Source organism: Protopterus annectens, chromosome 2.part2 (genome assembly GCF_019279795.1).
Source record: "Protopterus annectens isolate FY-2018-M chromosome 2.part2, PAN1.0, whole genome shotgun sequence".
NCBI classification, from domain to species: Eukaryota; Metazoa; Chordata; order Ceratodontiformes; family Protopteridae; genus Protopterus; species Protopterus annectens.
This window is the reverse complement of record NC_056730.1, coordinates 918743175-918769815: the sequence shown is the minus strand read 5'-3', so window position 1 is coordinate 918769815 and position 26641 is coordinate 918743175. Positions and strand designations below refer to the sequence as shown.

General features: G+C 43.4%; 1 protein-coding gene across 1 annotated transcript in view; it reads right to left on the bottom strand.

Annotated features, from left to right (window-relative positions):
* Positions 1-26641, bottom strand: part of MSH3 (mutS homolog 3) — a 3764176-nt gene that overhangs the window by 3482336 nt on the left and 255199 nt on the right. The gene's annotated exons all lie outside the window — the stretch shown is intronic.

Genomic DNA, 26641 nt, shown 5'->3' with positions numbered 1-26641 from the left:
GGAGAAGGTTAACACCCACACTACACCTCAAGCAACACATAGCCCTTCTAAACCCACACCACCAACACCCACATATAGGAACACTAAATCCACATATGCAGAGGCCCTTAACTGTAACCTGCCCAAGCAACAAGGACCTCTGAAGCTGAAACGCAAACACACACCAATCACAACCAAAGTGTCACATAGTTCACAACACCAGTGTGCCATCCAGCAACAGCCCCAAAGGCAAGACAACATATCTAACACTTTAGTCACAGGTGACTCTATAGTCTGGCACACTGATGTCCCACTCACTAGGTTGAACAAGGAGAAAATTACAGTCAGCTGCCTGTCGGGTGCCAGGATCCGCCACATAACGCATGCACTCCAAGTCACTCCACAACAAGTACAAATATGACTCTATTGTCCATGCTGGAGTGAATGACTTGAGACGTACCTCCCTGGATTACATGAAAAGAGATATGGAAGAGCTCTCAGATCATGTGGACCAGGCAGGTATGACCCTAGCCCTGAGTAGCATCCTGCCTTCGCCCAGAATTATACCACAATATAAGGACAAAACGATTGACTTCAACAATTGGCTAAGCTTCTGGTGTCATTCAAAGGGGATTCAGTATCTGTCTGCCTGGGACGACATGATCGACAGACCACAATGCTTTGCCAGAGATGTTCTGCACCTGTTGCCCCTGGGATTCAGGTTACTGGCTACGGCTCTTGCCACCCCTATAGTGCCTTTTTTAGGCAAAGTTCAAAGGACAAAACCGCCACCGTAACAGGTACAAGCATGCAAAATCTGAAGGTAATGCTACTCAATGCTAGAAGTCTAAACCTCAAAATGCACTCTCTCGAGGCACTCCTAAAAATGGAGAACATCGATATCTGTGGAATAACTGAGACCTGGTTCAAGGCTTCAGCGAGCACCCCTGCAATACCAGGCTACAACTCTTACCACACTTTTCAGCCACCAAACCAGGACCGAAATACTAAAGGTGGAGGAGTGTCAATATTCACCAAGGATATTCACACCACCAGGCTAGTTAGTTGCCCAACACAATGCATCTGAAATTCTCCAGGTGCAACTAACACTAGGTAAGACTGCAATCCAAATTGTAGCTTGCTACAGATTCCCCACCATACCCCAAAATTCTCACTACACCTTTCTAAACATACTTGAAAAAATTAAGATAGAACCAAACACCCTAATACTGGGTGATTTTAACTACCCTGCCATTAACTGGGAAAACTACTCACGTACCAACACCTTTGCCCAACGGTTCTTGGAATTCATAAATTCCAATGCCCTGGATCAACTAATCCATAGTCCCACCAGAGGCTCCAATATCCTAGACCTGGTCATTACCAACATGGGAAATCGATACTCCACATCTATAGTCACCCCCTCGTTAGTCAGGTCTGACCACAAGCTAATCATCCTTAACATCCCCATCCCAACCCCACCCCCAGTAAGGAAACCTCCATAAAAAACTTCCCCAAAGCCAACTTCATGCTATTCAAGTCAGAAGTGACAAACTTCATGACACCCATGCAGATGGGAGCTTAAAGTTCAACTGCTGAATCCTACACTAAGGCACTGTACGAGCACATCCACTCATGCATGAATCGTGCCATCCCAAATAGAACCAAGATGCTCTCATCCAAAAAAAGGAAGCCAATCTGGTGGTCCCCTGCCATAAACAAACTTTACAACAAAAGGAAGAAACTGTTGCAGAAAAGAGGAAAATCTCAGGATGCAAAAAACTCCCTTACCAGCCTCAGTAAGAGACTGAGATCCCTCATAAAATCCTCCAAAGCTAATTACGAAAATAAAATTGCCAAAGATTCCAAAGACAACCACAAGGCATTCTACAACTATGTCAAGAATCTAAATGGCAATGCTCAGATCTGCTCTGAGCTAAAACAGAATGGCATTAAATATACTGATCCCAAGGATATTGCCAATATACTGGCAGATCGATTCAAGTGCCAACTTCACCCCCCCCCCCTCACCCCCTAAATGGCCCATCTCAATACTGGAAGATTGCTAAATTCCGGTAATAACGGCCACACAGGTAAAAAAAACTCACTCTCCAAAGCTAAGAATACAGCATCAATGGGACCAAATGACATCCTGGACTGTGTACTACATGAACTACAATATGAACTGGCACCTCACCTAAGTGTCATGTTTAATCATAGCCTCACCTCAGGTTTCGTGCCCACTGAGTCGTGCAGAGCTACAGTTATCCCACTTCACAAGGGGGGATCCACCTTGGATCCCGGAAACTACCATCCCATCAGTCTGACAAGCCTTATCTGCAAGGCAATGGAGCGTATTATCAAGGAACTTATAAACAAAGACATTGGCAACCTTCAAACACTGGACTCCACCCAGTTTGGGTTCGTGAAGGGACGATCTTGTCTCCTGAACCTGATTGACTTCTTTGAATCAGTCTCCAGAGCCATGGACAAGGGTAAGGTAGTCCACACAGCCTATCTAGACCTTGCCAAGGCCTCTGACACCATCCTCCACTCTGGAATCATAGATAAACTTACTAAGCTGGGCATTAATCCTTATGTCACCCAATGGGTTGCTAACTGGCTTACTGACAGAACCCACACTGTAAAAGTAGCCGACTCCAAATCCAGCTCCAGACAAGTGACAAGAGGAGTACCTCAGGGTTCAGTCCTGGGACTGCTCTTGTTTGGCATCTACTTCTCTGAAGTACAGGCCAACACTAAGGGACCCTGGCTAACAAAGTTCGCAGATGGCTGCAAACTGGGAGCGATTACTGAATCCCCAAATGATGTGGATACTCTACAAAAGGACCTTACAGAAACAGATGCTTGGTGCCAGAGCCATGGGCTCAAGCTCAATGCCAAGAAATGTATAGTTATCCCCTTTGGGAAAAAACATGTATCCGTGAATTACCATATAGGTGGCAGTACACTAAACACCGAAAGTGTGATAAGAGACTTAGGGACACAGGTGGACAGTGGTCTCACCTTCGATAACCACATTGCCACAACAGTCAGGAAATCCTTCTATGTGGCACACCTCATCACTAAGGGCTTTTCATCCAGAAAAAAGGAGGTCATTGTCCCATTGTACTCATCCCTCATTAGACCTATTATAGAATACAACGCCCCGTTTGGTATGTACCTCTCAAGACATTTGGAACAACTGGAAAGGCCGCAGAAATACCTCACTAAAAGAATCACAGACCTAAAGCAGATGCCCTAAGCTGACCGCCTTAAAAAACTCCAGCTATACTCTGTCGCATATAGTCTACTCAGAGGCGATCTCTGCTTAACATACAAGGCCATGTCAAACCTAGAGCTGTTGGACATGCTACACTTAAAGAAATCCCAATCCCTCAGAACCACACACTCCAGGGATCTAAACCTAGTCATCACAATAAACAAAACATGCTGGAGGGATAGGTTCCTGACCCAGAGACTTCCCAGACTCTGGAATAGATTGCCCATACATGCCAAGCCTCTTTGGCCCTCTTCAAAAGGAACCAGAAAGAAGGGACCAGCACTCAAAGGCAGCAGTTAAAGTATATATTTAATTAGATTGTAACAACAACCTAATGTATAATGCACATACCGGTTTCGGCCAACAATGCCTTTCTCAATGTGTCTTTATCCAAACATTTTAATTACAGCCCATGATGCATTCAGCTAACAATTTATACTGTCTTCTTAAAGTGGTATGTTCCACATTCATTCTATATTACTGACAGTTTAGCTAAACACATAGACACCATATTTTACAAATGAATTCACTAAAATAGACCTGTTGCCTACAACAAAATATGTAACTTCATTGTTATTTACCTGTGATTTATACATATTTATATAGTGAAATCCATTTATAACAGCAATATTAAACCAGATATGAGTAATATGAAAATTTGTGAAATATTCAACATATTTTAACTTTTTAGGGTACATCTGCAGAATGACAAATTATATATCCAATGTAACGTATGAAAAGATGCAAGAAATTTAAGGAATAGTAGTAAATACTAAAAATATAATAATGTTGCTATATCTGAGATAACATATCACAATTAAATCAATATTATTCCACTGTGAATATCACATTTTATACCATTTATCCTTCCATATACATGATATTCATTAAGTCCTGGTTTAAAACGGGCCCCAAGTGTAGTAATCCATCTTTCTTCCATATTATTTAATTTGTTGTGCCAACCCATTTTGAAATTCCTATGTGATTGTATTCTGTCTATAATAATGAACTGAAATGAAGCTGTAGTGTGTTGTCTGGTGTGTTTGTATAAAGCGTTGGTTATGCGCCTATTCCGAATGGCAAGTGTTCACTAATTCTGATCCTCATAGGCCTAGAAGTCTGGCCTACGTAAAAAGCAGAGCAAGAACACTGTGCCAAGTATGTCACCCAGTCCGAACTACAGTTTCCAAATATTTTGATGTTAAAAATTTTTGGTGTATTTTTGCTGGTAAATTCTTTTGTTTTGCGAATATGTTGACATAAACTGCAGTGTCCACATGGATAACAGCCAACCAATGTGTCTCCAAATAATGTGGTTTGGTGTTGTATACCAGGAAGGCGGCGTTTGTAATGTGCAAAATTAGACTGTATATTTCGTCCTCTTCGATAGGAAAATAAACAATTTTCTGGAAGAATATCCCTGAGAAAGGAATTAGACTGTAAGGTTCCCCAATGTTTTTCAACAATTTTTCTGAACCATTTGGTATTGTTACCATATGTAGTGATCAACCTGATTGGTTGTTTGGCGGACTGAAGCCCTTCTGTAGATTTATTGTATTGAAGTAAATCCTCACGTCTTTTTTTGTCAATTTGTGCAACCGTGTTGTTAAGTCGGTTGATATTATATCCTCTGTCTGTAAATCTTGTAGTTAATTCACCAGTTTTTTTATGATATTCCATATCGGATGAACAAATCCTTTTAAGCCGTATATATTGTGATTTTGGAATATTGGTAATAATGTGGTGGGGATGGGAACTTTTTGCATGCAGAATGGTGTTATATTGTGGAAATTTTCGATGTATTGTTGTTGACAAAGTGTGATCTTCCAATCTATTAATTAATACATCCAAAAACACTATTTCTGTATATCCAATGTTAATGGTAAATTCTATGTCCCATGGGTTGTTAAGATATTCCACGAATTTAGTAAGGACCTCTCGGCTGCCTCGCCACACCAACCAACAGTCATCTAAATATCTCCGCCATATATCCATATGTTCCAAAAAGATGTTTCGCCGGTTGTCATAAATAAGATGTAGTTCCAAATACCCCATGAAGAGATCAGCATAAATTGGGGCAAAGGAAGCCCCCATCGCAGTACCCTTAATTTGCCAAAATGGTATCCCTTCAAAGTAGAATATATTTTTTTGTAAAACAAATTTGGTGAGTTGGATAAGGAAATTGTTGAATCCAGTGGAATATAATTTTGCTTCCGTGAGCCAGTATGTTACAGCTTGAATACCTGCAGAATGTGGTATACTTGTGTATAGAGATGTTACATCTAACGTACACAAAAGCCAATTTTCCTCCAGTTGAGAATCTTCAAGAATGTTTAGGAATTGTCGTGTGTCTTGAATTCGTGATCGTACCATGGACAATAGTGGTTTAAGATATTCTGTTAACAAGGCGGACAGTGGTTCAGTTAAGGACCCGTGACCAGACACTATAGGTCTACCCGGGGGGTTATTTAGATTTTTGTGTGTCTTTGGTATTAAATAAAGAAATTGAGGCATGGGTTCTGATACTTTTAGTTGGTTCGCCACCTGAGAAGAGATGATTTCTTCTTCTTCCGCTAAATCCAGAAATGAATCTATTTCAGATTTAAAATTAGAAGTAGGATCTATTGCCATCTTGATGTAGAACCTGGAATCTGATAGCTGTGTTATTGCCTCTGCCTTATATTTAATGTAATCCATGACAACAATTCCACCACCTTTGTCTGCATTGGTAATGACAATATTTTTATTTTGTTGTAATTGTATTAATGCTTCCCTTCTTTCTGGTTCATAGTTGTGGTTTGGACTGAGCACCAACTGTCTTGCGTGCGTGCCTTGTTTGTTGGACTGACCTCTTCAAAAGGAACCTTGACGATTGGATGAGAGAAAAGAAATTCACCCCGGGGATCACAAGGTCCAGGAAAGTAAATAGTGTGGGAAGAAACAGCCAGGGAATTGTTATGGCTAGGCTTGTATAGGCCCTAGGGCTGATAGCCTAGTACCAACCTATGAACCTAAATGGGGAGGAGTAAGAAGCACAAATGAAAAATATGAACTACCAGTGGATGATGGGTCAAGCAGCACCTAGCTCTCGCCTCTAATGTCATCATATGAGGTTGCCTAAACATATCCCCTTCTGGAATGGGGAATCCTCACCTTTAGCTAGGAGTGCTACTTCAGGAAGGACAAGGAAATGAACCAATAAATAGGTTATCATGGGATGCTTGATGGTCACAGGCTAGAAAATAGCCCCCCCCCCAAAAAAAATGTAAAAGGGTGACATTGTGGCCAAATGTACTGAAGAAAAAGTACAGTTTTGTACCTACCATAAATGTAGATGTTCGAAGATCCACATTGCTGCAGTCCTTACACTTGGGGTAGTCCGCTGTCCTCGGTCGGCCCGAATATCAAAGTATTAGGCTGACGTCGGTCATGGCGCTTAAGACTGACATCAGGACGTCAGGGTACAAATGCGCATGACCGACGTCATATCCTCAGTCTTTTCTTGCCCCAGATGTCAGAAGACCCTAAACAGAAAGGTCAAAACCAAAAGACAGCAAAAAACAACCAACCACCCTTGTACTAACCATATGTACAAAATATACAATATTCACAAAATGTACAACCCACACCACACAACCGCCTCTAACTACAGAGGGGAAGGAGGGAGGGTAAATTGGACTGCAGCAATGTGGATCTTCGAACATCTACATTTATGGTAGGTACAAAACTGTACTATGTTCTTCATCTCACATTGCTGCAGTCCTTACACTTGGGTAGAATCCCAAAGCAGAGATAAGGGAGGATGGCAAACCTATAAAGCAGTAGGAGCTGCCAAAATGCCCTGTAAAATTGCAGTGGCAAAACCAGCCCTCGATTTAGAGTAAAGTGGAAGGTGATAATGCTTAGAGAAAGTATGCACTGAACTCCAAGTAGCTGCCTCCAAAATATCTTTAGATGCCACCCCCCTTAAAAAAGCTGTAGAAGTGGCAGTAGCCCTAGTGGAATGAGGCCTAATCCCAGCTGGAATCTCCTTACCATGATGGGAATAACAGAAAGCAATACAAAACCCAATCCACTTAGAAATAGTTTGTTTTGACACAGGCTTGCCCTGAGAACCCAAAGCAAAAGAAACAAATAACTGCTGAGACTGCCTGAACCCTTTAGTTCTGTTCAAATAATATCGCAACTGCCTGTGTATATCCAAAGTGTGCAAAATCTTTTCCCCTTTATTTTGGGGTTTGCATAAAAAGTAGGCAAATGAATAGCTTGGTTTAAAGCCACACTAGAAACCACTTTAGGCATAAAGGAAGGATTAGTACGCAAAGACACCCTATCCTTATGGAAAATTAAGAAAGGCTCAACTGCCATAAGGGCCTGTAATTCAGAAACCCTTCTGCTTGAGGTAATGGCTAACAAAAAGCAGTCTTCCATGATAAATATTTCAAGTCAGCAGTAGCTGCAGGCTCAAAAGGTTGTAGAGTGAGTTTCTCCAACACAAAATTGAGATCCCAAGCAGGAGTAGGAGCTCTCCGTGGGGTCTTATATTCTTTGCCCCTCTAAGGAATTGCTTAAACAAAGGATGAGAAAACAATGGCGGGTCACAGTCATAGTGAGCAGAAATTGCTGCAGCATGAACCTTAATAGAAGAGAAGGACAAACCTTTGTCCAGTAACTCAGTAAGATATCGAAGAGCCACACTTAAATTAGGCTTAGAAACATCAAATGCCTTTGCTGCACTCCAAAATAAAAATCTCTTCCATTTATCTGCGTACACTTTCCTTGTACTAGGCCTTCTGGCTTCCAAAATAACATTCAAAACTTGCTGTGGAAGCTGAGACCCTCCAGGGTTTAAAACAGAATATGCCAGGCTGTCAGGTGAAGAGAGTGAAGTTTGACATTGAGTAAATGACTGTTCTCCTGAAACAGCAGGTGTGGAATCGAAGGCAAAGGCCATGGAGGCTCCCGTACCAGACTTCTCAGTAGTGGGTACCAGTGCTGTCGAGGCCAATCTGGAGCTATTAAAATCATCTTTGGCTTGTCCTGTCTGATCTTCAGAAGTACCTTTGGGAGGAGAGGCAGAGGTGGAAAGGCATACACATGAAGATTGCTCCAATTGAAAGAAAGAGCATCCACTTTCCAAGCTGTGGGATGAAACCTTTTTGTGCAAAACTTTGGCAGCTGGTAGTTTAGTGGAGAAGCGAACAAATCTATGTCTGGAGTTCCCCATGACACTGTCAATGTTTGAAATACATGAGGATCCAATTTCCACTCGTGGGGATCCATAATTTGTCTGCTCAACACATCTGCTAAGGAGTTCTGTGCTCCCGGCAGAAACCTTGCCTGAAGATTTAGCTGTAAACTGAGAGCAGTCTCCCACAAAATCATTGCTTGTCTGCATAGAGGATAAGAATGTGTTCCCCCTTGCTTGTTGATGTACCACATGACAGTTGTGTTGTCTGTTAGAATCAACACCTGCCCTGGAAGAAGTAAATCCTTGAAAGCTATTAATGCAAATTGGACTGCTAACATCTCCTTCAAGTTGATATGTAGATGTAGAAGTCTGGCAGGCCACGTGTCTTGTATCCACTTTCCATTTAGATGAGCTCCCCAAGCTTTGTCTGAGGCATCTGTCGTTAGAATCTGACTCGCCTCTGGCCGGGTCACAGAGAGTCCCTTGTTTAGGTGACATTCCTGAGCCCACCACAAAAATTCCTTTTGAATGCAAGGTATTATCTGAATGACAGTGTCCATATCTTGGCAGTGCTGTGTCCATACATTTTGAGATACCATTGTAGCTTCCTCATATGCAGTTTGGCATTGGGAAGCACCAGAATACAAGATGCCATGAACCCCAAGGCTTGAAGGACTGTCCTTGCAGTCAGCCTGGACTGATGAGACAATTGATGGAAGAAAAGAGAAAGATTCTTTTGTTTGTCCGGGGTCAAAAGGCCATCTGGGATGCTGTATTCAGTCTCACACCCAGAAAGCACATGTCCTGAGAGGGTACTAGACTGGACTTTATTTCGTTCACAGAATACCCCAGGCATCTTAGCACTGCTATCACATAGTGTAAATGATGAAGAAGTTCGTCCTTTCCTTGAGCCAGAATCAGGCAATCGTCCAAATAAGGATAGATCTGTATTCCTCTTAGCCTGAAGAAAGCTATCACTGGAGCCAGAACCTTCGTGAACACTCTGGGCGCAGTAGATAAGCCAAAGGGCAATGCAGAGAACTGATAATGAGAAGTCCCAGCCCGCAGATACTTCCTGCAACTTAGCCTGATAGGAACATGAAGGTAAGCCTCCTTGAGATCCAGAGTCACCATCCAGTGATCTTTGCCCAGCAGAGGTAAAAGCTGTTGTAACGTCAACATTTTGAACTTGGGAATGTCCAGATAAGTGTTGAGGATAGATAAATCCAAAATTGGTCTCCACGTGTTCCCCTTCTTTGGTACTAGGAACAGGCGAGAATAAAATCCTAGGCCCACTTCTGGCAGAGGGACGGTTGTATGGCCCTATTTGGAGCAGCAGAGAAATTTGTTTGTGAGCCTCTAGTCTTTGCTGAGGAGGAACGTCCGGCATGCCTTTGAAAGGAGGCAAGGTATGGAAATAAAACCTGTAACCTTGGTGTATGATATCCAATACCCATCTGTCTTGGGTAATCAAATTCCAATTTTCCTTGAAAAGTGCCAACCTTCCTCCCAAAGGTGCTGCCAGGCAAGAAGGATCTGGCAGCTGAAAAGGTAGGTCATTGGGCCTGTTTACGAAAGGACTGGCCCCTGCCCTCACCTGAAGATTGTGCAGGAGAACTCCCTGTTCTAGGTCTGAAGGAGCTCTGAGCTCTGCCCCTACCACGTCTAGATCTACCCCTAGACTGTGAATCATAAGAAGTACGTCCACCCCTTAGCAGGCCAATTCCTACTAAACTGGAGGCTGGACTTGCAAAAATCTTTAACAGTCTGCATAGACTTAGCCTTGTCTTCCATTTTCTTCAAGACAGACTCCACAGGTGAACCAAACAACACATCAGACTGTAAAGGAGCATCCAAAATCCTAGTCTTAACATGTTCAGACAAATTCTGATCCCTCAGCCAGGCGTGCCTGCGAAGAACTGACCCAGTGGCAGCCACCCTAGACGAGGCCTGTACAGCATCAAAACCACATTGTAAAGAATGCTTACCCACCTGTTCAGAGACATGTACCAAATCTTGTAGTTCCTTACACTCAATGCCTTCCGCCAGAGCATCAACCTTAGACTTCAGTTGAGAAAGAAGATAGTTTTGACATTTCAACATGTGAAACTGGCAATTCAAAGCCCTCATAGCTAAGGTGGAAGAAGTATAGACTTTCTTTCCCCATCTATCCAAAGCTCTGGCCTCTTTATCTGGAGGAACCGGATTTTTCACCACAGAAGCCTTGACACCCTTAGGTCCCTGACTAACAGTTTCTGGGTCCGCCCTAGGACTCTTATAAAGATATTTATGAGCCTCAGGCACCCTATAATACCTATCCGGTTTAACAGGAGCAGGAGGCAAAGAATCAGGATTAAGAAGCCTCCAAGAAACACATCCTCCACAACATCCAGAACAGGAGGTATAGCCAAAGGCCTATGCTGGGGTAAAACAAAAATTCCCTAAGCCTTTTCCTGGAATCAGAGAAGTCCTGACCTTCCCACTTAAAATGTTCCCTCATGGAATGAAGAGTCTCTGAAAAGAAAAATCCTCTGGAGGAGAAGCAGAAGGAGTGGAATCATCTGCATCAGAATCAGAATAAGGAGAGTACTCCTGCAAGTCTTCAGCCGAAGACTCTGAAACATCTGAAGCCTGCTCAAAACTCCCCAACTCTGGTTCCACCCTAGGCCTCTTATCTGGAGGGGGCAAAGAACCTCTAATCAAAGTAATTAAATCTTCTGCCATTTTAAGCATGTGCTTCTTGGGCACAGATCCTGAAGAACTAGGAGTGATCCCAACAGAAGCAAAACCTGGCCTGCCCCTGGGAGAAGCCTTAGAAACAGAAGGAGAGGGCCTAACCCCCCTAGTAAGGGAGGGGAGTACAGTAACCTGAGAAGCCCCTTCAGCCTGACCTGCCTCCTGAGAGGCCACATCCTGCAATAACAAAGTCTCCCCCTGGGACTCCAGAGAAGCCTCCGGCGGAACCACCGTTCCACTGGCCTACAGCACCGGCGTCCGCACGGACGCTCCTCTAGCGTGGGCTTAGCTGCCTTGTCCTTGCGCTTCTTCCCGAAGCGGGCCCGGAGCATCCGGCGGCATCTTATAATTGCACCGCTTCCCAAAGACCAACCTGGCACAATCTAACCTTCGCTAATAGTGCGCTTATTGAACCTAGCACAAAAGCGACACCCAACAACGCCGTGCTCAGGCCCCAAACAAGGAATACACAAAGTATGATAATCTCTATCACGGTATCTGTTTCCCACAAGAAATACAGTTATTCACTTTTCTGACATCCGGTAAACCACTGAGGCAAGAAAAACTAAAATATTCCCAACGGGTACTTAGCCAACTTTGACTCGGTCTGAAACTCCGAAAAATTTCAGAACGCAACGGCACTTGCAACGCTGCTTCTGCATCGGACCATGCGGCAAAAAAGACTGAGGATATGACGTCGGTCATGCGCATTTGTACCCTGACGTCCTGATGTCAGTCTTAAGCGCCATGACCGACGTCAGCCTAATACTTTGATATTAGGGCCGACCGAGGACAGCGGACTACCCCAAGTGTAAGGACTGCAGCAATGTGAGATGAAGAACATACCCTCCCAACAGACAGTCAGCTTAAGTTCAAATTACAGTATTTGATAAGTATATGTAAAAATGCGGAGGAGGCCAAGGCACAGTTGTCAACAATGGACACATTTCTGAAACACACACATTTGAGGTTTACATCCTTCTCCAAGTGAGACAACCTGTTTTCAAACTCTGATATCCTCCTGATGTCAAAATAATGCAGATGACAATCCATTTGCCTGTTAAGCAACTGAAAAAATACACCATACTAAAAAACAACAAAAAAAGCTCATCTAGCCTTCTTAGCAGAAAAGACTAAGGCTATACTAGCATCTTTCCAACAAAGGCTGAGTGACCCAAGAAGCTAGAGAGCATGTCTCCCTTTTATGAATTCTATCAACCATGATGCCGCAAGCACAAGGCATTAACCCATCCACCAAACAGTTTCAGGACATTAGTCAGAAAGAATGGGTATGTGGTCAACTCAGTCACTGTCCTGAGGAATTTCAATGGTGGGTTCAAGGGGATGCAACATGGCTTGGAACTTTGCAGATCTCCTTTACTGCTTGGCGGCTCATCCCTTAACCTCTAAGGAGTAAAATCAAAGTAGTGGCTTTTAAAAATCACAGCATACAGTCAGAATTAAGAGCATCTTTTTGTGCTTCTTAAGAAGTCTTCAGATACTATATCTCACAGTGATAAACATTTGTATAAATAAACTCAGTTTAGTTATTTAATAATGCTTATGTAATTAAATAGGCCTGATTCTATAAGGAAAAATCAGTAAATCAAGGAGAAATGACATTGCATCTGTTAGCAAAATTAAAAGCACTCTGCTTGCATCACAGCACGTAAAAGGTATGCTTATGTTTTCTGTTCCACTAGACTAATCAGAAGGGTACAGTAAAGGAGGGAGCAGAAGGTTACACATACTGATCAAAGTAAAAAGAACCTCACCCCCGTTTTTGTCTTCCTCTATAGTATCCTCTGAGAGTTTATCAAATTGTAACTCACCTCCTTATGATTAGTAGAAATGACAGCCCAAGTCATGCTACCCTGTGAAAACTGGCAATGGTGGTTGCAATTCTAGCCATCAAGTCTGCAGTGTCAAAGGTATAAAAGCCACACACAAACTTATCAGAGACGCAATGTTAACAGCCTCCTGCTCTTCAGCATCAGGATTTAAGGATAGCACTTCCATGGGTGGTAGTGCTGCGGTAGCGTTGTCGCCTCACAATAAGACGCTGTCCGGTTTCGATTCCCAGCTAGAGCGTCTTCTGCGTGGAGACATGCGTGAATGGGCGTACCTTCATTGAAGGTTGTGCATCAGGGCTGGTAACTCGGCACGTAAAAATCAACTACCAATCATTAGCAGACCGGAGTTCCGCTGTGGCAACCCCTAACAGGGAAAAGCCGAAAGACACAACACAACTTCTATGGGTTACTCAGCAGTAGGAGACTGGAAATAAATATGTATAACAAGTAGTTAAGGGATAACAGGACCAATGTGGTAAAAGAATTAAGCCTTCTTTCAAATCAGTCCATAGCCTTTGGCCCTTTGTTCTGCCCAGGCAGGGAGCGGCTAAGTGCTGGGGTTTTGAAGCTTATGTTAGGGAGAAGAAAAGGCACAGGACTCTATGGATACTTGGAAGGAACTGATGTCCAATTAGGGATTATCCATAGAAACAGTCATCCTTCTAGGGATGTGAAATGTCCAAATACTGGGTCTTCCAAGCAGCCACAAAGACATTCTTGAGAAGTACAGAATGATAGCACTGCAGTGATGAAACAGAAGTTGCAGAACTGCGTGAGGCCAAGGAGAAATCTGCCATATAGCCACCATTTTTTCTTTATGAAGGCACAAGATCCCAAAGAAAACATTTATGTTTACATTACTGATTTAAGGAATAAAGTCAAATTCTGAGTTTGATGGGTCCCATGACTCGTATATAAGTATGTGGTCCAGTAAGAGCAGACTGTTGCAAGAAGATGACCTAACAATAGTAAATGGTGCAGATGCATGCAGACACACAAAATTGCCTTAAAGCAAGTTAAACAATTGAGAGAAATTAGACATGCATGAACCTTTAAGTGAAAAAGAAAATCAGAAAGTCTGGCAAAGTTAGCAAGGCAAATAACCATAAGAAGCAAGTAAATGAGAAGACTGCATCAGATGTGATTACATGCATGAAATAAAGTGCCCTGCACTGTTATGCAAGCTCTTTATGAATAATTTCAGTGAAGAGTACATAATGCAGAAATACAAGCTGCTACAGAAGTAAATGTTTTTAGTTAAACAAAACAAGGAATATGATTTATTTACTGACATTAAACGTGAGGAAAGACTGCATGGGATGAAACAGAATTAATCAAATAATATATTAGAGCAAAAAGAATCATGAGCTTTGGAAAGAACAACTCAAGATAAATAAGAGTGCTGCACTTGTTAGACATGGGAGCAAAGTGTAATGTGATGACTGAGAAAACTTTTAAAATCACAGAAATTGAAGAACAAGTCCATGATGCTTAGTTATTCAGACCATTAGGTGCTACGGTTGTTTCAGTAATTGCTTACTTAGAACAATGAGACATATCAAGTTTGGTTTCAGAAAGATGAACAGAGGTGACTTCAAAATTAGATCATCTAACCTTCAGGAGCTTGGAAAGGTGAAAAGAATTCTAAGTGTACATGTGAAAAATGGTGCGTCAATGACTTGTAGAATTCTGAAAACGTATTTGCTGGTCTAGGATATTTATCAGGTTTGCGTCACACACACACACACACACACACACACACACACACACACACACACACACACACACAGACACACACAGACACACACAGACACACACAGACACACACAGACACACACACACACACACACACACACACACACACACACACACACACACACACACACACACGCAAAATCAGGAAAGTTTTAACACCTTTTAAAGGACAACACTATGAATGTGCAAAGAATAAAGAACAAGGGGGAGATTGTGAAACAAGCTGAAAAACAGTTAGGTGAAGAGCGTAGTATAATTAAACCTAGTAAAATGTATATATGCACAGATTCACAAGACTTTAATCAATCAATTAACAGCAAAAAAAAAAAAAGTTATGTACTCACCATAATGTTTCATCTGAGTAGTTCTACTTCATTTGTCTTCAACCTGTGGGTTACGGATTCGAATCAGATCCGAGACAGCAGTTTCACCAGCATCTGATCCGAGCTCCAAGCTCCTCCCCTTACCCATAATACCACTCCACCTCTTTTCTCCCCTCAGACTGAGTTTGCTGCACCACCACATAAGCCCAACCCAATAAGACCTTATAACAGTTTATCTATTTACCTACCAGTAAGAACAGGAAAGCCGCAGAGGCGCTCTCTCCTTCCTACCAGATTAATAAACCATAAGGTCAGGGGGAAGGAGGGAGGGCTGAAAACAAATGAAGTAGAACTACTCAGATGGAACGTTATGGTGAGTACATAACTTCTTTATCTGAAGTAGTTTACTTCATTTGCTCTTCAACTTGTGGGACAGAGTCCCCAGATACTAAACGCATGGGTGGCCTTCATGGAAGGATATTTCAGAGCACTGCAGAGCCAAAGGATGCTCTCCCTCTGGAAATCATGTCCAATTTATAATGAGAAATGAAGGTGTGGGATGAGGACCAAGTAGCCGCCGAACAAATATCGTCCAAAGACACTCTGGACCAAAATGCAGCTGATGTAGCCATGGACCTGGTAGAACGGGCATTTATCCTACATGGAAAGGACATACCTTTGTCTTTGTAAACCTGAAGGATGCAAAGGGAAATCCATCTGGCAATAGTTACCTTAGAAACCGGTTTGCCCAGAATGGCTGTAGCAAAAGACACAAACAACTGGCCAGACTTGCGATGGGCTTCAGTCCTGTGTAAGTAAAAACGTAGCTGTCTATGCACGTCTAACAAATGCAGTTTATATTCACCCCTGTTCTGAAAATTTGGAAAGAAAACAGGTAAATTGACTGATTGATTGATATTTGTTACCGAGGCCACCTTAGGCAGAAAAGAAGGTTAATATGAAGTGAAACCCTGTCTTTATGAAAAATCATATATGGAGGTTTGACAGATAATGCCTGGAGTTCTGACACTCTCCTACCCGAGGTTATAGCCACTAGAAAAGCTGTCTTCCAGGACAAAAATTTCAAGTCCACAGAAGCAGCAGGCTCAAAGGGTGGAGCAAATAAAGCTTGTAAAACTAGGATAAGGTCCCAAGGAGGGGTAGGATCCTTAACCGGGGATCTTAAAAGAAAGGTACCTTTAATAAAGGTTTTGCAAAGTCTGGAGGAAGCGAAAGAAGCCATGTTCTCACCTATGTGGAAATTGGAAATAGCTACCAGATGAACTTTCACTGTAGATGAGCTGGCATTCTGCTGGAAAATGTATGCCAAGAACTCAAGGACCGCTGGAACAGCAGCTGTGAAAGGATCCAAATCCCTCTGAGAAGCCCAGATAGAAAAACGCTTCCATTTGTTATGGTATATTTTTCTGGTAGATGATTTATGAGCTGCCACTAGAATAGTCTTGACCAGGGAAGACAGGCCGGGAGTCCTCACAATTAAGGGAAATGGAGCAGCCAAGCAGTGTGCTTCTGAATGCCCAGGTTTGGATGAGGGACCCTCAAAGGGTGTGAAATGAGATCCAGTATTGGATCTAAGATCCAAGGAGGAACTACCAAGCGAGACCAAAGGCAGGGAAACCAGATTTGGTGAGGCCAGAATGGGGCAATGAGGATGATTCTGCTCCCCAACCGGTCAGCCTTCTGGAGAAATTTTGTCATGAGAGGTAAAGGGGGATAAGCATAAAGAAGACTGGGAGGCCAAACATGGACCAGAACATCACTGGGGGATTCCTCCTGTGTCGGGATCAGAGCGAAGAACTCGCTGCACTTCACGTTGGAAGGAGATGTGAAGAGATCGCAGCAAGGCCGACCCCACTCGAGGAAGATCTGCTCCGCTACAGAAGGATTCAGAGACCACTCGTAAGGCATTAGAATAGTCCTGCTCAGTTTGTCCGCCAGTATGTTGTACTGACCCGGAATGTGCATTGCTACCAGAAAACGGCTGGTGGAGATCACCCATTCCCATACTCTCATGGCCACACAACACAGGGGGTAAGATCTGGTTCCTCCCTGCTTGTCGATGTTCCAGACCACTGACATATTGTCTGTCTGAATTGCAATAGTCCCCAGAGGAAGAAAGGCATGAAGGCCCTGCAATGCTAATAAGACCACCCTCATTTCTAGAACATTGATATGCAATTTGGTCTCGTTCAGGGACCACGTGCCTTGGAACATCCTGCCCAAGCAATGTCCCCTCACCCTAATTGGGAGGTGTCTGTGGTCACCATGGCTTGGGGAGGGGCTGCAACAAATGTTCGTCCCTCGACTAGCTCTGGGGAGCATATCCACCAGAGGAGGGACTTTCTGCATGCATTGCTTATATGGATAGGATGTGTCAATGGCAGATCCGACAAAGACCACTGGACAGCTAGTGTAAATTGCAGAACCCACATATGAAGATGAACAAATGGGTGAAGAGTAATGGTGGCTGCCATGGAACCTAGGGCTCTTAAAACTGCCTCAACTGGAGGAAGATGAGATTGAAAGCTCACAAACACATGAAGTCATAGGTTTTGGACTCTCTCTGGAGTTAGAAAGACCTTGGTTTGTAACGTATCGATTCTCGCTCCTATGTAGTCTAATACCTGAACAGGATTTAGAGAGGACTTGGATATGTTGATCATAATGCCCAGCAAGTCTGATAATTTCAGGAAATAGTCTCTGGCCTGACAAAGTAGACGCCTGGTGGGAGCGGCAAGGAGCCAATCGTCTATTTAAGGGTAGACCTGTATCCCCTGAAGCCTCAGGTAAGCTGCTACTACTGCCATAACCTTGGTGAACACCCTGGGGGCTGAGGTGAGACCGAAGGGTACGGCTTGGAATTGATAGTGACTGACCCCTAGCCGAAAGCAGAGGAACCTCCTGGGGCATCTGTGCATTTTGATATGGTAGTACGCATCCTGGAGTTATATTGAGCACATCCAGTCGTTCTCCTGCAGGTAAGGCAGGATGGATTGTAGAGTGACCATCCGGAACTTCTCCTTGGGAACTGACAGGTTTAGAGTGGAAAGGTCTGGGATAGGCCTTAGGCCCCCCCATCTTTTTTGGCACCAAAAAGAACCTGAAACAGACGCCTGATCCAAACTGGTCTAGGGGGACGGGCTGGGCGACTCATTTCCTTAGCAGCTTTTTTATTTCAAGCGCTGCTGCCTCCTTTTGCATGGGTGGAACGTCCGGGAGGTATTTTGGGGGAACGGGAGGACACAGAAAGGGGATGGTGTAACCTCTGGATATAATTTCAAGCACCCAATGGTCTGATGACGTGGACTCCCATGCCATCAGGTGCACAGAAAGGCGACCCCTGACTGCCTCCAGAGAAAAGCAGTCGGGCAACCCCTCAGGGCTGCTGAGCGGGCCTGTCCGAGAATGGTTCTTGAGACCCAACATTTCTTAAACCCCCTCTGCCTCCAGATGAAGGTGAGTCCTGAGTGTCCCAGGAATACTGAGACTTTTGGAATCACATCTTCTTTTGTCCCCTCCGATTCATGGACAAGGATCTTTGGGGGTTAAAGAAGCGGATCCCGATGGCAGACAGTGTCTTCCCATCCTTTTCACTCTGGACTAATGTCTCACAAACCGTCTTTCCAAATAAGTAAACTTCAGTAGCATGAGAGGAGGTGCATGGATGTATTAGTAACCGCTTTTAGAGTAGCCATTCGTGCGGAGAATGTGCGTTTATCCTCTGGTGACATGGACTCTGGGGGCAACTCAGTGAACTCCTTGACTTGGTCCATCCATTGCCCTGGACTCTCAGTTGGGGAGATGGACTGTAGAACTTTCCTGGGCTAGTTCTTTCTTAGTGTCAGCAACTAGCACCATGGTGTCCACTGGGGACCCCTTGATTTAACTCGGTCTGTCTATTGGAGGGCACAAGATTTTATCAGGGCATCTAGGTATTGGCTCCACTGTGTCCGGCTCCTTCCATGCCCTGATGGTAATAAGGTCAGGAGGTAGATGGACTTGTGTCAAAGGCCTCCAGGAACACCGACTCATCCAAGGAAGGCTTGGGGGCTGACTAACTACCCCGCTGGTGCAGGATTTCCATGATGTCACATCATCACAAGGAATCTCTTTGGTGGGACAATGACCTGTGGTTCCCTGAGGGAAACAAAGGGCTGTCCCTGCATGGACAAAATGGCTGAAGATGCACCCAGAGGCAAGAATGAGATGGTCAAGGGCCAATCCTGGAAGAGAACCCTTTCCACAATGTTGAGAAGCTTCCTGAGAAACTGGCGCTCACCCCAGATCCAGGATACCAAGGGGAAGGCCTTGATCCGACAGTGTTGGAGCAGGGCCTCAGAGGAGAGGGGCTGGCAAGACCCCCATCTGAATCTGGGTGCAAATAAACCTTCACATCATTTTGTACATGTCCACTTCAGACAGACTTCTGGTTGATCGCAACAAAGCCACCGATGCCAACCAGGAGGGTTGGTGTGTGGAGGCCCTGGAAAGAGGTCTAGGCTCCTCTGGCTCTGGCGAAAATCTCAGCAATCGGAACTGAGAAGAAGCTCGCCTAGAAAAAGCTGGCTGTTTTAGGAGGAGGATCCACTGGATCTGACCGGTCCGGGGATCTCTCTCTCCCTTTATCTCTCTCTTTGTCTTTACTCCTCTCTTTCTTAGATTCTCTATCCACAGGCCTCTGTCCAGGAGGTTGAGTCCTGGCCTGGGAGGGAGAGGAAGAGACAGAAGCAATAGTAGTAGTGGCGGTCACGGCCATGACCACAGTAGTAGAAAAAGAGGAAGAGGCAGCCGCCTACATAGCAGAGAGAAGTCCATTGAGGATCAACTTTGCCCTACGATCCTTTAGGGCCCTAGGGTTGAACCCCGCACAAATAGGGCAATTCGAAGAAAGATGGGCTGCCCCCAAACACACAACACAAAGAGTGTGGCCATCTGCTGGGCACAACTTATGGCCACAACCTGTGCATTTTCTAAAGACCAGCTTGGCCTGCTGATCTTCCATGTTTAACAGAAAGGTACGATGTACCAAAGAAAAGATTAAGCTACCCGACCCCAGCACTCACACACATTAGCTAACAAGGAGGGGAAAGGGAGATAAAGCCTGCTCTGCCTACAACAAACTTTCTAACTAACTTTATTAGAGAAAACATGATGCAAAACGAAGGGGAGGGAAGGTAAAGCATAGAAGAACCCTACCTACACAAATAGCAACTGTAAAATCCACAAAAAATTAGTACAAAAGTGCCTACCACACCTGGAGCTCTAGACCACACTGCTTGGCAAAGCTGTGGCAAATGAGATCTGAGGGAAGGAAGGAGATGGAGGGGTATTAACAGTAAGGGGAGGAGGTTGGAGCTCAGATCAGATGCTGGTGGAACTGCCATCTCGGATCCAATTCGGATGCGTAACCCACAGTTTGAAGAGAAGATGAAGTAAACTACTTCAGCTCATCTAATTCCTACTACAGGAGAAGGCACTGAGAGGAACTGGCCAGACTTTTGTCAACACTCTATGAATTAAGCAGCATACATTCTTTCCTTATGGGTAAGCAGGGGTACTGCAGCTTGATGTGAAGACAATCGTTCTACTATTAATAATGGGTGGCAAGAACTTTAAAGTGTGTCTACTTAAAGGTGCATACAGCTATGCCTCTTATGGTCTCTGTGATTGCTTGCCTAGCATTGTTTCTGTGTTCCTAAGTTCCTATTCAAATTCTTTATCACTGACTTGATGCTTTCTGCTGATGTTAGAAAACAACTTGGCCGATCCTGTGCAAAGTCACTTGGTAAAAAATGTGATCCTGTCAACAAGATAGTCTAGTAACTTCTTAAGACCCTATGACGCTAATGGCCCAGGAGCCCTTACAAGCCTAACCATATTTAATCCGAGTTGCCCCAACTGTCAGTAGTTAGGTGAGCCAAGGTCGTAGAAGTGTAACTCTAAGGTAGTTAATACCAACTGCCTCTGCCCATGAGGGACATGGATGACACCCCAGGAGTGAATTTATGGTCACCCATCCATTGATCTAGGTTGCTTATGAAGAGTGTCAGGAAGGGGCTCTGCTTCATGTTAATGGGAAGCTTGTTCCAGAGAAGGGGTAGTGTCTAGGAGATGTATCTATCTCTCCAGCATGATTTGTTCATGTCGGAAGCTAGATTAAGATCCCTAGACCTTAGTTTAGTTTGATTTACGAATGTATAACATTTCCTTCAGGGCTGGGTCAGAGACTGCCTTGAAAGCCAAGCAATTGTCACCCCTTAGTAGCCGTTAAGAGACAGAATACAGTGACAGGGCTTTCAGTCTTTCCATGTAGGACTTGTTTTGTGCATCCTCTACTTTCTTGGTGAGCAACCTATGCAGTTTCTCCAGATGTCGCAGGTGGTGAGATACATGTAAAAGGGGGCACTGTACTCAATTACTGGTCTGATGAGGACCAAGTACAATGGAATTATATCTTCCTTAGCTCTAGATGCGATGCCTTTACTTATGAGATGTGCCACATAGGATTTCCTTACCACTGTGGATACATGGTGGTTGAAGTTCAGACTAATATCAACCTGAGTACCCAGATCACATACAACTGAGTCTAGACTTAAGTGGGTGTCATCTGTAATGTAATTAGCAGGGATGTTAGCTTTGCCGAAGGGGATAATAATGCATTTTTTGCATTCAGCTTCAATCCGTGGCTGGGCACCAATGATTTGTCTGTGTTAACCCTTTCTGCAGTACATTGGTATCGTTGGGGGATTGAATGATTGCTCCCAACTTGCAATCATTAGCAAACATGGTCAGCCACAGGCCATCCATGTTTGCCTGGACTTCTGAGAAATAAATTCCAAACAGTAAAGGGCTCATCACAGAACCCTGTAGTATGCCACTGGTGACTGGTCTTTTGCTAGAGGTGAAGTCACTCACTTTGACAACGTGTCCTGTTGGTGAGCTAATTAGCTACCCATCTGCTGAAGTAGGGGTTAATTCCTAATTGGGAGAGTTTCTCCACAATACCCGAGTGGGAGATTGTGTCAAATACCTTGGCTAATTCGAGGTAGGCAGTATGCACCATCTTTCCTTCATCCAGGGCCTTGATAACTTTCTCAAAGAAGTCAACCAGGTTTAACACACATGATTTACCCTTTAAACTGGCTTAGGTACAGGGTTTGGAAGTTACCTATGTCCTTGTTGATAAGGTCAACAATCATTCTTTTCATGGCCTTATAGATGAATTCCCAGGGTCGGCTGATGTTCCCCCTTTGTGCAGACGGATTACTGTTGCTGTCCTCCATTCTGCTGGTTCATAGTCAGTCCACAGGCTGTAGTTAAACAGGGATCCAAGTGGGTCTTGTTAGATCATATCTTAAGTGGTTTAGAAGGCAACATGGGATGCTGTCTGGTCCCACTGATGCCAAGTTTTTGGCCTTGAAGAGCGAAGAGATGACCTGTTCTCCTGAGATAATAGGCTGCTGAGGAACAGTGGCAGGTATACTTTGTGGGATGATTAGTGGGAACGGGGGGGGGGGGGGTGAAGTCTGCTCCAAATCTTTCAGCAGGCAGGCTGTGAGTATGGGTGATGCTATCCACAACCAGTTCAGCACACAGCTGGGTATTCCCCTTTAAATTTTGGAATTAGTGAAAGAATGCCTTGCGATTATACTTAGCTAGGGAGGCTATTTTTTCTTCATAACTTGATTTGGAGGACTTGACAAGATCTCTAATTTGTTTGTTTAGGCTAGAGGATTTTTTCCTCTGCTGAGCCAGTTCCCTCTTGTTTTTGGACATTAGCTTATTTTTTTCTGTTGTACAGCCTGTTTACACTAGAGGTCCACTAGGGTGGCTTGTTTTTCTGACAAGACCTACTTTTACTCCGGTCAGGTACAGCCAATTCTATACAACTGCTTAAGTGGTTATACAGTGTGTTGGTGTACACCTCTACATAGAGGTTTTTGTTATCTGTGTTTGCCGAGGCTTTAAAACTTCTTATACCATCACTTTGTATGAGGTAATTTGCCTTGGAAAAATTATTACACATTTTGGAGTTTGATGGGGTATCTGGCCTTATAACTACATTGAAAGAGACTGATTTATGATCCAATCTAATCAGGGAGGTCATCACACAGGGGGAGGTGCAGTGCTCTCCCATGTTAGCACGTACGATATCCTGGACATTTGAACCCCTCGTGGGTGTACTGACTAGCCGTTCCAGAGAATATGCATTGACAAAATCCAAAAACCTCTGAGCCAGCATGTTTGTGGTCATGTATGTTCCCCAGTTAATGGCAGGATAATTAAAAATCACCCATTAGTAAGGTGTTGGACTGTATGGTAAGTGATTCCAGTAAGCCCATGTTTATCTAGAGAGAATTTTGTTGCACTAAAAGGTTGGTTACTTTGACACTGCCTAAAAAAGGCACAATAGGGGTGGCTAATGCCTTTGCCAGTATCCGAAAGTCTAGCGGAGACAGCTGCAGACCATCTTTGGCAAAGCAATGTGGCCTGTGGACCATGTCTTCCCACTCTGACAAATACTAGAGCCCTTTGAACTGGCATCAGAATCTAAACCACTTGTTAAGGTCAATCATTTTTCTGTCTTTATTATGATATCATGCTTGCAGAAGGTAGAATGTTGCTTAAGGCCAGGCTTACACCTTCCTTTGATGCAATTTGAAAGCTCAGTCATGTCTCTCTTCATTCAGTCCAGAGAGGTATGTCTCAAGTCATTCACCTCCACATGGACTATGACAGTCATATTGGTACTTGTATTTCAGTGACTTTCGAGTGCTTGAGCGACTTGATGGATTCTGGCACCTGACAGGCAGCTAACTGCAACCCACTCATTATCCAGCCTGGTGAGACGAACATCTGTGTGTCTCACTATGGAGTCTCCTATAACCAGTACATTGGGGTTTCTGGTGTTATGCCTTATGGGCTTATTTGTTGAGACACTGGTGTGTGCATTATTATGTGTTGTGGGGGGGGGGGTTGTATTGCTGTGTATAAGTTGTTTCTGAAGGCACCATTTGGGAGGCCTCTGGTCTTTTGTTAAGTTACTAGTGAGTACTTCTGCATACGTGGGTTTATGTGTCATATCCTTATTTTGTGTGGAAGTGATGTGTTGTGTGCTGACAACCTGTTTGGCATTTGATTTGTCCGCATGTGAGAGTCTTGCCTCCAATTTCATAATGAAGAACCAATATGCTGGTGGAATGTTAAGTATCACCTTTTTCTTGGCCTAAAACAAAATGCTAACCTAAAGAAAATTTAAATTCATAGTAGAGTCCAGTCCTAAACAGTATACTTAAAAAATGCAACAATATTCAAATGCCTGCATATTAACAGAAGACTTTCATGCATATCCGACAGCATAATGTATTTTAAATCAAATGGCTAACTTCTGTCATGTATAATGTGGACCTTTCAGTTACAAATTTTCGTCATAGTACAGCACAAGGGGTGCTAAGGTTATCGCTACCTTCGGACATCTTTCTGTTCTCAGATTTAGTTCCTAAACGGATTACCTTTCTGAGTGGAAGGTGCATGCTTTCCCTGTGTTAGCATGGGTTTTCACAGGTGCTCCAGTTCCCTCCAATGCCGTCATTATCTATTGTTATTATCATCAATAACTTGTTTTCCACTTCTGTTAAAGCTAGTCAAAGTGAAGAAAGGAACTTTTAAGTCCTATTTGTCTAAATATACAAATATACATGTTTAAATATTCTTGAAGACATCAGAGATCTACAATTTTAACTATGCCTCAACAGATGCAAAAAAAAAAAAAATCAAACGAATTGCCAGGGTCAGCTGATTATATATTACATTAGCTACAAAAAAATAATAAACAGTCAAAGCTCAATTCTGCAGCACAGAAGGACAGTACCCTAAGTGACCCAGGTGACTGGGGTTCAATTAGCAGCCCTAGCACTAGAGAAGCCAGGCATGGAGGGAGAGCAGTGTAAGGGTGTGGCCCAACCACCATTCCTGGGGAGGGGGAGAAGAGTTGTAGGTGCTTTGGAAGTACATAAGAAAGTGCGATTGCCCTGGTGGAGACCAAGGAAACCACTTCCTGTGACTCAGAGTTGGGGGTGGGGTTGCTTGTAGGCAACATCCCATGCAGAAGTGAGGGACAATCAGTATAGTCTGCCCATTGTACGTTCCTCTTAATCTGCTTGATGGAGCATGAATGGGGGAGTATAGCTAGGTTAATTAACCCTTGAACCACCCCTGACGGCTGTTTTAATGATGTCTTCTATCAGCTAATTCTCGCCCTCAGTGATGAGAGTACCAGTAGGTCGACTGGCCAAGAGAGGAATGATGACTGGCAAGCAGCAAGTGCAAAGAAAAAAAAAATTAACAAGCAGTTCATTCACGACAACCTTCATAAACTTCTGTTAATTGACTGGCCCCCTTAGCACTTTTACAGAAAGCCTCCACAAATGTGTTCCTGCTCTGGAAAGTAAGAATGTAACCACATCTTACAGAATAAATTGGACTAGATTTTAAATAGGTATTTAAGTGGAATAGTGACAACAAGGGAAATATCTTAAAGGAAATTCTTTTGGGAACAATTTTTAATAAATTTAAATTACTACAGCTGCATTGAATAAGGTGCTTTTAAAACCTGGCACCTGATAATGCTCCAAGAAGAGTTAACTGGGTTCCTCAGAACAGCACAAACACAAGCACGAACATGGGGAATATACAAGTCTAAGGCTACCGCACCTCAGAGTATTCCCCACCCTTCTTTGAGGTACAAAAGTCTTGGAGTTAATATATAAAAACTAGCAAGAGTGCGGAAGCACAGCCCTACATGTCAGGAAACTGCAAGGGGTTCACCCTCCATGCAAATACACTTTATTGGTGTACCAACAAGTTTTGAAATCTGCTATTTTGTTTTTGCACCTAAATGCATTTTATTTATTTTGAGTTGTAGGTGCCTTTGACATCTCTGGTGTTGCTTATTATTGCTTACTAGCTCCATTTTACACATTTTCTCGCTGTTTTACGGTGTTTAATTTTATGTCTACATTTTTTTAGCTTACAATTTTAGATTTATTTTATTGCTGTTCTGTGTTTGGATTTAGGTACTATAATAAAGTTAAGCTGAAAGGCCTGCAGTTTTGAGTTATGCACGTGTGGCAGGGAACCATTACTTTTTGCACAGAAAAGAAAACCTAAAATATATTTATAGATATAGCTGACTTTACTGATTACATTTATGGCAGATGTCATAGCTGCTTTTGTACTAGGAGTGAGCAAGCCTAAAGCCTGGCAGATGTCATTTATACCGATTGCCTGGATTAAGACAAATGTAACAATTATGTAATGGAAGGGTAGAACGGAACATTAAGCGTATTTTGTTAAATTGAAATACTAAACTTGTCAGCTGTAAGTATTAAACATGTTTTGACTCTGAGATGGAAAAAGATAACAAAAGAGTTGGCAAGTATGTGCTTGAAAGATCTGCAACAGTAGCTACGTACTACAAATTTCCCAATAACTGCAATAA